The sequence below is a fragment of the Enhydra lutris genome, unplaced genomic scaffold, assembly GCF_002288905.1.
Source record: "Enhydra lutris kenyoni isolate GAN:26980312 unplaced genomic scaffold, ASM228890v2 scaffoldscaffold8, whole genome shotgun sequence".
Lineage (NCBI taxonomy): Eukaryota > Metazoa > Chordata > Mammalia > Carnivora > Mustelidae > Enhydra > Enhydra lutris.
Genome location: NW_019154092.1, coordinates 15,831,328 through 15,842,955, shown reverse-complemented (window position 1 = coordinate 15,842,955; position 11,628 = coordinate 15,831,328). Strand labels below are relative to the sequence as shown.

At 39.3% G+C, this 11,628-nt stretch overlaps 1 pseudogene; it reads left to right on the top strand.

Annotated features, from left to right (window-relative positions):
* The first annotated feature begins 8,487 nt into the window (after window positions 1-8,487).
* Window positions 8,488-8,823, top strand: LOC111142723 (annotated as a pseudogene).
* Window positions 8,824-11,628: the final 2,805 nt, after the last annotated feature.

Below are 11,628 nucleotides of genomic sequence, written 5' to 3'. Positions count from 1 at the left end.
CTCGGCCTCACTCTCCACCTCCACTGCGCGCGGCGCCCGCCCTCACTCCCGGCTCCGCCCCTCCTCGGCGGGGGCGGGGCGGGGGCGAGGGCGGGGGCGAGGGCGGGGGCTGCGGCTACCTGCGCGCGCGGCCGGCCTGCTCACCGGAACTCGCGCCGCGCCCGCCCGGGCTCGAGCGCCCCCCGCCTTCCGGCGCCGGCGCGCTCCGCGAGCTGCGGGCGGTCCCCTCTCTGTCCCAGTCGGCTACTGGTCCGAATCACTTATCCGGACCCAACATGGCGGCAGGGTCCGGGGCGGATTCCCGAGGCGGCGCAGGCTGAGGGGGCGTGAGGAGGTGGCGCTTCTTGCACACGGAGAGCGGACCTACAGCGCCCCCTCCCCTTCTGCGGACCCTGAGGCCGCGGACTTGCTTGCCCCTGGAGATGGAGTGAGGGGCGCTGCTATCGTCCCCTCTGCCTTTCTCCATTCCCTTTGCCCTGTTCTCTAGTGCCGAGGTCTTTGGGGCTTTGTTTGTTTTTGTGGAGGACAGGGTTGAGTTATTTGGTTGACTCTTTGCTTTTTAGTACTATGCTTCCGCACCCTTTGTCGCTGATAGTAAAATCTCAGCCCAGCCGCGTGAGCCAGGGGGGCGTTCCTAACGCTCTCATCACCTGCCGGATCGCCGTCTAAAAACGCTCGCGTCTGGTCTCCTTCCGAGCCGGTGATCCTGTCCCAACCCCTGGAGCTTCCTGTTGACTGTTGGTTGAACTAGCCTTGCGGAGAAAGAGAACCGAAGCTGAGTTCCCTTGGCGACTCTCCCAGTAATGGTGGCCTTGGCTCATCTGGAGACAGTAGTCTTGTATGGTCCCGGCAAGTTCCCAGTGAGGGACAGGTATTAATAATCCTGTTTGACAGCTGTGGAAACTGAGGCTGCGACCCTGAAAATGCAGCAGCCACAACTAGAATTCTGCTAATCCCAATCCAGGCACCTTTCCTGCCTACCCAGTAGCCAGTCCCTGAAGGAGAAGGGAGAGGATCCAGAAGAACAGGGATAAAGATGAGGATTAGTCAGTGTCGGAACAGACTCAATATTGAGGCTCTTCTGCTAAAATCATTTCTGCCCTATCAGACTTGTAGATTAACTTCCTCTCTGTATTTCCTCCTTGGTGGGGTTATCAGAACTATTAATGTGGGTCTGTCGGTTTCCTTTGTGGTTTTCAGTGAAATTAAGAATCCTCTCTGACAAATAAATAGTACAATCATATGTCAGTAGGCTGGCATTCTAGGGACTTAGGAAATGCATATAAGGGTTTGAATTATTTTTTTCAGCTTGCTAAATGAACCAAAAGTAGGTATAGACATTCACCTTAACAAAAAGGTACAATATGGGATGGTGCTTTAATTTGACTTAGCTACTAAAATTTCATTTGCCCTTAGCCGTACAGGGGATTAAACATTTCACGCAGATTTATGTTCAGCTTTTTCTTTTTTAACTGGAAAAAAAAGCTTTAGCTGTTACTTTCCTAAACTAGATAAAATAGAGATATTTTTGTTGTTCTAAACCCACAGCCTCAAAAAATGAATTCTAAACTCCTAGTATAGGAGTGGCTGGCTCGTTCAATGGGTTAAGTCTCTGCCTTTGGCTCAGGTCATGGTCTCAGGGTCCTTGGATGGAGCCCCACATCCGGCTCTCTGCTCAACAGGGAGCCTACTTCTCCCTCTCTCTCTGCCTGCCTCTCTGTCAAATAAATAAATAAAAATCTTTAAAAAAAAAAATAAGGGGCGCCTGGGTGGCTCAGTGGGTTAAGCCTCTGCCTTCGGCTCAGGTCTTGATCCCAGAGTCCTGGGATTGAGCCCCGCATCGGGCTCTCTGCTCCGCGGGGAGCCTGCTTCCCTTCCTGTCTCTGCCTGCCTCTCTGCCTACTTGTGATCTCTACTGTCAAATAAATAAAATCTTTTAAAAAAATAAAATAATAAAATAAAATCTTAGTTTACCCCAGTTTAAGGAATGAGGTGGCTTTGAAAATGTTCTATATGGAGTTTTAAAGGTGGGAAGTGGTGTTGAAATCTCCTACATGTTCTGTTAACTTACTGAGTTTTCTACTATTTACCCTCATTTTGATTCTTTTTGTTACCTCATTCCCTGTTTTGTCTTTTGGAATATTCATCTATAGTGTCAAGTTTTACTCTGTAAATAACCTGGAGACTTCAATTTTAGACTCAATGGCTTACTTATTTCCAAGGATATTTAAAACAACAAACCAAAACCAACAAAACACCAACCAAAAGCCAACACTAACACCATCAAAAGCAAAAAAAGTGACATAGAGAATCTCTAAAGTCTTGCTGAGTTTGATATAATACAAATTGCTTTTATTTTTTATTTTTTAAGACTTTTTTTTATTTATTTGACAGGCAGAGATCACAAGTAGGCAGAGAAGCAGGCAGAGAGGAGGAAGCAGGCTCCCTGCTGAGCAGAGAGCCCGATACAGGGCTCAGTCCCAGGACCCTGGGATCATGACCATTCAGGCAGAGGCTTTAACCCACTGAGCCACCCAGGCACCTCACAAATTGCTTTTAAATAAAAGATCTGTGGGTGCCTGGGTGCCTCAGTGGGTTAAGCCTCTGCCTTTGGCTCAGGTCATGATCTCAGGGTCCCGGGATGGAGCCTCACATCTGGCTTTCTGCTCAGCGGGGAGTCTGCTTTCCCCTCTCTCCCTGCCTCTCTGCCTACTTGTGATCTCTCTCTCTCTCTCTCTGTCAAATAAAATCTTAAAAAATAAATAAATAAATAAATAAATGAAAGATCTGTTCCTTCAGAAAGACAAATGAAACGCAGCCCTGTATCCCTCCCACACAGCACAGAGGTCTGGTATGTATGTGTTAAGTAATGGTAAGTCTTGGAATCCCTGAGAGAGTCTGCTGGGTGAGGAAGCTAGGGGAATGCGTGAAACAAAACTAATGAAATATATTAAGTCCCCCACAGAAGTGAAATGTATCATTTATTCAAGTTTATTAATGCTTGCTGAATGCTCTGACTGAAAGTTTAAAAGATTCAGAGTTTAGCTAGGGCACATTCGATCTCACCCTAGAACATGTGATTTTGCCAAGAAATGTTTGTGTTTCAGATAAAGCTACCTGCTGCTGCTGCTTCCATCACTGAGGCTGTGGTGATGATTTTCTTTTCCTGATAACTAGAAAGTCCTACATGGGATGCATGCACTGGTCTCTGCTCTCTAATTATCATCCCATTACAACCATCCTCAAAATGCCTTCCACTAGACTTGTTCTAACTACGCAAAGCCTGGATCTCCTTATGTCCACTCTATGTCTGAAGTTACCTATAGCACATTAACCTTGCCTCCTCTACCTGGCCAAAACTGCTCCCAGGCCCAATTAGGAAGAATATGAGGACCCCTCTAAACAAAGAGCTAGAAAATCAGGCAAATGGGAAGTATTCATCCTTGAATGTTAGGCTAATTTTGCCAAGCTCAGGGAGAGGTGCAAATACCCATCAATTTGTGAATGCTCCTGATGCCTTCATTGCCCCAAGGACTGGTGCTAGTGTATTATATTTTACTTCCCCTCAACTGGGCAAGGCCTAAGGGAACCAATTCATTGGATGTGTAAGGATACATCCTACAATGAATAGACGCAATAAATGTCAATCTTATATAAGCTTCCGCAAATCCAGCCCATGTTTTTGCTCTGTTTTGTTGTTCTCTCCAGCTTCTAAACTTGGCTCCCTGGTCTAAAATAGAATTCCACGGTGTGCCCCGTGTGCCTCCCCAGTTCCAGGACTACTCTTTTGGAAGTCTGGTCTTCGGGTTGGAATCTACTTTGGGGTCATCTCTTAGTTCGTTTCTCTAACTCATGTTCCTTCTAGTTCTCCCACAATTTGGTCCCAGGACTATTATATCTAGCAAAATCCCTAGTTTCTGCTCTAGCTCCTCCTGGTACCCACTCTGCCTATTCCTAGGCAGCCTTACCTGTAACTTTAAACTTTCACACTCTCAACTTAGTTCTGTGTCAGCAATTTCTAAGCTGTGATCTGAATACCACTATTCCCAGGCTTCGGCTTGGAATTTTGAATTTTGAAGGAGTGACGCAAAGATGACTCAGTGATTATTCATGGTGGCTGTGGTATTGAGAATCCAGTGGCAGAAGACTGAAGTCTAGGGGTAAGGGAACCCAGTGGCTGTAGGCAAGAGTCCAGTGCTGAAGGTGCCTATATCCTAAGCAGACCATCCCTATGGCAGAACCTAAACTCTGTGCTGCTTCCTTGGCTCCTGCCTGAGTGTGCTCTACCAATCTTCCTGTTCCTTCTCCGAACTTCCAAAAGAAAATTCTCTTTCTGCTTAAATTAAGTATGGACCTCTGTTCTTTGCAAATAAAAAGCACTACTTAGTCTCTGCTACTTGTTTGTACTACTGACAGGAAACTCAAATGCTGTAAGGGAAGCATCTCCTGTCTCATGCACATAGAGGGGGTGGGCCTGGGATGGGGGAACTGGTTTTCAGAGAAGATGACATAGCTGTACAGTGAAAAACAGGCATAATGTATTGTAGGACCCCAAGGCTAACTCTAATTGCCTTGAGCCATATGGAACACCCCAAACCTAGAACACAGCTGGCAGATCCTGCCTGCCCAGGTCAGTCATTGACATTAGATCACAACATAGTACAAACCTTTTCTCCCAGAGCACGAACTCCCATCCTCAAAATCCTCAACACAATTCAGGCAGCTAACACCTGAAATTGGTGTTAGATGTTGAAACTCATTTGCTATCTCTGCCCTACAGGCTTGTAATGTCCTCCCAAGATCTATATTTGTAATTCCCATAGCCATTACCAAGTATTTGGCCCTTACTTTTCTGGTACATTAAGCTGGTGTGTGGTCATAATATGTCAGTGTCTCTGACATTGAGTTTAAGCACTACTAAAATTGCTACCAGATTGCTACTTCCTGGAAATCTTTACAAATGGGTTACGAAAAGTAGAACATAACTTTGCTTGAAGGCAAGAAGTTAAAGTTTGAATGTTTACCTACATCAAAGGTTTGGAAAAGAAACTATAAATCAGGCATGCTCTTATCTCTTAAGTTAACTGACATCAGATTATGAAACATACATACAAGGTTAGTAATAGGGAACCTATAGTTAGATATTTTACAAGCTAACACTGTGGTTGGCTTTTTAAAAAAATACGTTGAAAATAAATCTATGCTTTTTGAAAACCTTTAATATACTTTTTAAACTAAATCTTCTTTCTGCATATTCGGTGGTATAGATAATTATTTTTCACATTTGTGAATAGTAAATGAAATCTGAGCAAATTAAAATCTGACCAGGTTTATAATGTTATGTAAACCATAATGTATTTAATCCTTTAGTAAAGTGTATTTACATTCCTTTTGATTTGTATATAAATAGGGCTTTTGAGTACTTAAAATAGCTACTTAATTTTTCTTCTTTCTAAGGGAATAACATAGGCAACAATTAAGATCTATGCTTTGGTGAAATGTTTTAGGTCATGTGAATGAATCAGTGAGACTGGCAATACAGACACCAGGACTGATAACAAGGACAACAATGGCTATCTTTTATTAAGCCCTCACTGTATGTATGACAAGTGCTTTACCTACATCATTCACTAAATCCTCATAATCACCCTGGAGGCTGATAGAATTATTCCCAATTACAGATTGGATTCCTCCAGCTTGGAGAGGTTAAGCAGCACACTGCTAATAAGAGGAAAGTTTCCAAACCTATTCCACTGAAAGTTTTTGTGATTACAAAAAGAAAATTATTTTCAAATGTTTTTTCAATGGCCGTGAAAACAGCATTTATTTCTCTAAATTCTGGAATAATTAAAATTGGTAAATTGTTTGTATACATTGGAGTCTATAAATAAGAATTGTGGAATTCTACAGATTTTTAGGAAATTATTTTATCATCTTGTATCTCTAAGAAAAGTTTGGGGGCCAACTGAAAAAGATGTATGAGACTCACCTAAAAAGAATGAGTTCAATTCAGAAAAACAACATGTGTTAAGTATAACTTTCTGGAGATTAGCATTTGGCCTCTGTTGTCAATCTTCCAATGACACCTCCCCCAAACCATGGTCTTTGGACAGAGAACCAAATGTCTGAGAAATGGCTACATGTACAACATAATCACTTTGCCAATACAAAACATCTAGGCTAAGTCAATGTTAAGGTTTACATTTTAATCGGCCATGGCTTGGTAATTGTAGTTAAGCCTTCCCTAGTAACGATAACTCAGTGATTAGAGTCAGTACACAGTTAATAACCCAACACTAGGAAAGGTTGTTTAATATTTTAAAATCAACTTATTCATTCATTCATAAAGCATCTATACAATATTTCCTGATGCATTCTGTATATTTTAGTTTATATTGTATTTAAAAGGTCTTAGGACTTGGAGAACTTGAAATTAATGGTAGGATATTTCCTTTATGTTGAAATTCAAGGGATATAAATATTAATAGATTTTCAAAACTTTTAGTGGGATTTTTTTTTTTTGGAGAAAAGGGAATTAATATCCTACCAAATTTGACATAAAATACATAGTTTTCTTTTGAAAGTTTTCATTAGAGACTAAAGATCAGTTTTTTTTTAAAGATCAGTTTTTATAGTTTATACCTAATTTGATTAAATTTTTAATTTTGTTTAAAAGAACTAGCTGCTATATTTTTTAAATTATTTTTTGGCTTTATTGTCATTATCATTATTTTCATTTCTTTCTAGTGCACTAATCTACAACCATTTCAAATTTTTTGAAGCCTGAGTTCTTTTTTTTTTTTTTTTTTTTTTTGAGCCCTCAGTTCTGAATCATTAATTTGCATGGGTGTATGTCCTTATGAATACTTGAGACTGTATTTACTAAAGAATCAACAACCCTGCACTGAAGAACCAAAAAATATACAATGACTCACACTTTAGAGAATACTATTTAAATAATCCAAATGTGACAGAGATTTTTCTTTTAGAGATCTGGTAATTTTGGCATAAAATAGAAAATAGGCACTCATGTTCATTTTATGTGAAATTCCAACAAGTTAAAATAGAAGCAAAGCCAGAGACCAAGGGATGGATATTTTAAAAACCAGAGTGAAAATTTTGGTTAATATTACCGTGAGGCACTTTTAAAAGTTATTTGAACTCCTGTTCAAGAAAATATGTAGGTTCTCCTTAGACAGCTAAAGAGCCTATTGTCTGGTTGTGAGTTTTATTTGAAAACCTTGAAATAGAAAAAAAAAAAAAAATTCTCCTTTTGTGAAAAGCTCCAAGTCTCACATATTCTCTAGAAGTTGCTAGTCTCATTTCCTTTGAGATGATGAGCTATACATCCAAAAAACAAAACATTTCCTGAGTCTGTTTAGAATACATAGGATCTGTTCCCAAGTGTTTGTCATGTACCATTAAGGATATGGTAGATATTTTTTTAAAAAGGATATAGAAATTTATATAAAATCTTAAGATAGTTAATGGCACAGACTAATGTAAAGTCCAAGCATGTATTTGATAAATTTGGTCATTTAGACATATTAACCCTTATTAAATTTACTTACCTTAAGATAATTAATTTGGAAATTCACATAAAGCTTTGACAGTGGAAAGATCTTTGGTCTGGGAGTGAATACTAATTCTGGTTCCACTGCTAGTGGGTATGGGGTTTCTTTTGGGGTTATGAAAATATTCTGGAATTGGATAGAGGTAACAATTAGACAACTATGTGACTATACCAAAAACCACTGAATTATACATTTTAAAGGGTGAATTTTATGATATGTAAATTATATTTCAAAAGAAATTCTGGTCCCAGAATTTTATGCCTTTATATACTTATGTAATCTTCATCCTCAGCTTTACTGAGATATAATTGACATATAATACATATAAGTTTAAGGTATGGAACATGGTGATTTGATACACATATCTATTATGAAATGATTACCACACTAAGGCCAGTTAGCATATTCATCACCATTTATACTAGAATTTAGAATTGATCAATTTAGAATTGAATTGAATTGAACAATTGAATCAATTTAGAATTGATCAAAAGTATAAAGTACATAAATATAAGGAAACAAAACACTACTAATGTAATTTCCAAGAATAGGACACTGGGACATCTGACTGTCCATCTGAAGAAAGAAAAATTTGCGTAGAGAATTTGTGGACATTTATTGGCCATTCATATTTCTAGTTTTATGAATTGTCCTTTACCAACTTTGCAGTTACATGTGACGGTTCTTTCTTTATGGATTTGTAAATATTCTTTGTATTTTGAATGTTTGAATTCCTTATTTTTCATAAACAATGGCAACATTCCCCCATGTTTTCATGTGCCATTTAAATGCATTTGCAGATTTTCTTTTTAATACGAAAAAATTGAAAAATATTTTAATCTTTTTATTGATCTCTTTGGTTTCTTTTAAATTGACAGTCTTAAAATTTCCTTTCTAGGGGGCCTGCCGCGGAAACAAGATGACGAAAGGGACGTCATCGTTTGGAAAGCGTCGCAATAAGACGCACACGTTGTGTTGCTGCTGTGGCTCGAAGGCCTACCACCTTCAGAAGTCCACGTGTGGCAAATGCGGCTACGCTGCCAAGTGCAAGAGAAAGTATAACTGGAGTGCCACGGCTAAAAGACGAAATACCACTGGGACCGGTCAAATGAGGCACCTAAAAATTGTATACCGCAGATTCAGGCATGGATTCTGTGAAGGAACAACACCTAAGCCCAAGAGGGCAGCTGTTGCAGCATCCAGTTCATCTTAAGGATTTCAGCGATTAGTCACAATAAACATCGTGGTTTAAAAAATAATAATAATAATAATAACAACAATAAATTTCCTTTCTAATCCTAAATTTATTTATATATTTTTTTAGTATTTTTGTGATTTCCTTTTACATAAAAATATTCAGTGCATTTGAATATGTTTGCTATTGACACAGAATAGGAAGTAGTGACCTAATTTCCCCCTTTTTCCAAATAGATGGCCAGTTGTCCCTGTATCCTATTCTTTCCAATGGAAATTACACTTATTTATTTTTCTGCCTAATTGCTCTGACTAGGACTTCCAGTATTATGTTGAATAGGAGTTGTGAGAATGGGCACTTTGTCTCATTCCTGAATTTAGAGGAAAAGCTTTCCACTCTTCATCATTGAGTGTGATGTTAGCTGTGGGCTTGTCACATAGAGCCTTTATGTTCCTTCTATTCTTGATTTGTTCAAAGCTTTTATCATGAAATGGTGTGAAGTTCTGTCAAATGCTCTTTCTGCATCTATTGAGAGGATTATATAATTTTTAACCTTTATTCCATTAATGTGGTGAAACGTGTTTTCTAGCTATGTAATCTTAAATGACTTCCCCAAGTTCTTAAGACTCCAGTTTTCTACACTGTAAAGTGAAGGCATTTTATTAGATTAACTTTTTCCACACAGTGTATTATAATTCCTTAGAAAGTAGCAAAACAATTTAGTAGATGGCAACCAACATCTTTTAGAAAATGAAACAAAGAAATATGAGCATGAACCACATATAAAAATATTACTTTACCAGATTCTTGTTTCCCTTATAGATGTTTACATTCTGAGTCATGATGTAAACTATTTCACCATGTGTTACAATTAAGTCTGCAATCCACTGTATTAGCTGATTTTTAATGTCTCTCCTTCTATAAAATTCTGTCAATTTACACTATTTGATTTGGTATTAGCAAAATCTCTACCTGATCTTGTAAAACTTGCAGGTAACATTCTTTGAACACTCACAGTATATTAGAAGTTCCTGTCCTATAGGCAAAGAAAATGAAAGAAAAAGAAGGTCCTAACTAAGACAAAAACATATAGCTGGAAGTGGTAGAGCTGGTAATTAAATCCAAATAGTTTAATTTTTGAATCAACAGTTTTAACCACTATGTCATTCTATTAAAAATTCTGGCAAAAGGCTTCAAAGTTTTAAATTGATCTACAATCTTATAGTCATTCTCCACTTCATATTATAAAATTTACATGTTTTGGGTGGTGAATATTGACTTAAAAAAAGAAAAAATTTCCTTGATATTAACAAAACCACATTTGAGAAAGCAGTAAAAGAGGTGGGATTAGGGCACCTGGGTGGCTCAGTGGGTTAAGCCTCTGCCTTCAGCTCAGGTCATGATCTCAGGGTCCTGGGATCGAGCTCCGCATCGGGCTGGGCTCTCTGCTCAATGGGGAGCCTGCTTCCCCCCACCTCTGCCTGCTTCTGCCTACTTGCGATCTCTCTCTGTCAAATAAATAAATAAAATCTTTAAAAAAAAAAGAGGTAGGGTTTAGTCAACATATTATTTCAGACCATCGACTCTCTTCCCATAACCTTCCATAAATCTTAAGGTTTTGGCCAAGTAGCAGAAAATTTTCACTTAAAAAGAGACAGAGAGAAAGAGAAAGAGAGAGAGAGAGAGAGATTTCTTTGCAATAAATAGTCTTCCCTTAAGAAAAAACACACTTGGGTGCCTCGGTGGCTCAGTTGGTTAAGCGATTGCCTTTAGCTCAGGTCATGAGATCAAGTCCTGATTTGGGCTCCCTGCTCAGCAGGGAGCTGGCCTCTCTCTCTCCCTCTGCCCCTCCCCCTGCTTGTACTCTCCCTCTCTCTCTGTCAAATAAATAAATAAAATCTTAAAAAAAAAAACCCACTTTAATTCCTTTGTTTCAATCTATTAATATAAAGATTTCTTCAACTTTAATTCTGTTGAATTTGGTCACAAAAATGTCTAGCGTCTTTCCACATCTCAGAATTGTTCTAATTATCTTCTAAAAAAGGCAAATGAGGGGCGCCTGGGTGGCTCAGTGGATTAAAGCCTCTGCCTTCCACTCAGGTCATGATCCCAGGGTCCTGGGATTGAGCCCTGCATCGGGTTCTCTGCTCAGCGGGGAGCCTGCTTCCTCCTTTCTCTGCCTGCCTCTCTGCCTACTTGTGATCTCTGTCAAATAAATAAAATCTTTAAAAAAAAAAAAATAAAAAAATTAAAAAGGCAAATGATAATAAGATGCATGAGAAATGAGAAGCAGAATTTAAATGAATGGCTGAAGTCAATGCAATTAAAACAACAGCAACAAATGCTAGATTCTGTCTTCCTATTTTTTTCCTTTTGAGGATAACTATATTCTGTGGCACACATACATACTTACTCTTCTGCTAATTCAATAAACATAATAATTATCTTGACATGGTCCCTGCTTCTCAAGGAGCTTCCAGTCTCTTGGCAATAAAAATTGGAAACTATTTGGGGCGCCTGGGTGGCTCAGTGGGTTAAAGCCTCTGCCTTCCACTCAGGTCATGATCCCAGGGTCCTGGGATGGAGCCCCGCATCGGGCTCTCTGCTCAGCGGGGAGCCTGCTTCCCCTTCTCTCTCTGCCTGCCTCTCTGCCTACTTGTGATCTCTGTCTGTCAAATAAATAAATAAAATCTTTAAAAGAAAAACAAAAAAATAATAATTTGATATTAAAAGATCCATCTTGAGTTAAGCTCCAGATTCTCTGAGCCACACCTGGTAGTTTTTCCCACTAACAGCCCTGAAGTGTTGCTCTCCCCCCCTCCAGTATACCTGTATTTAGTATGTTTTCTGTTGTTGCAA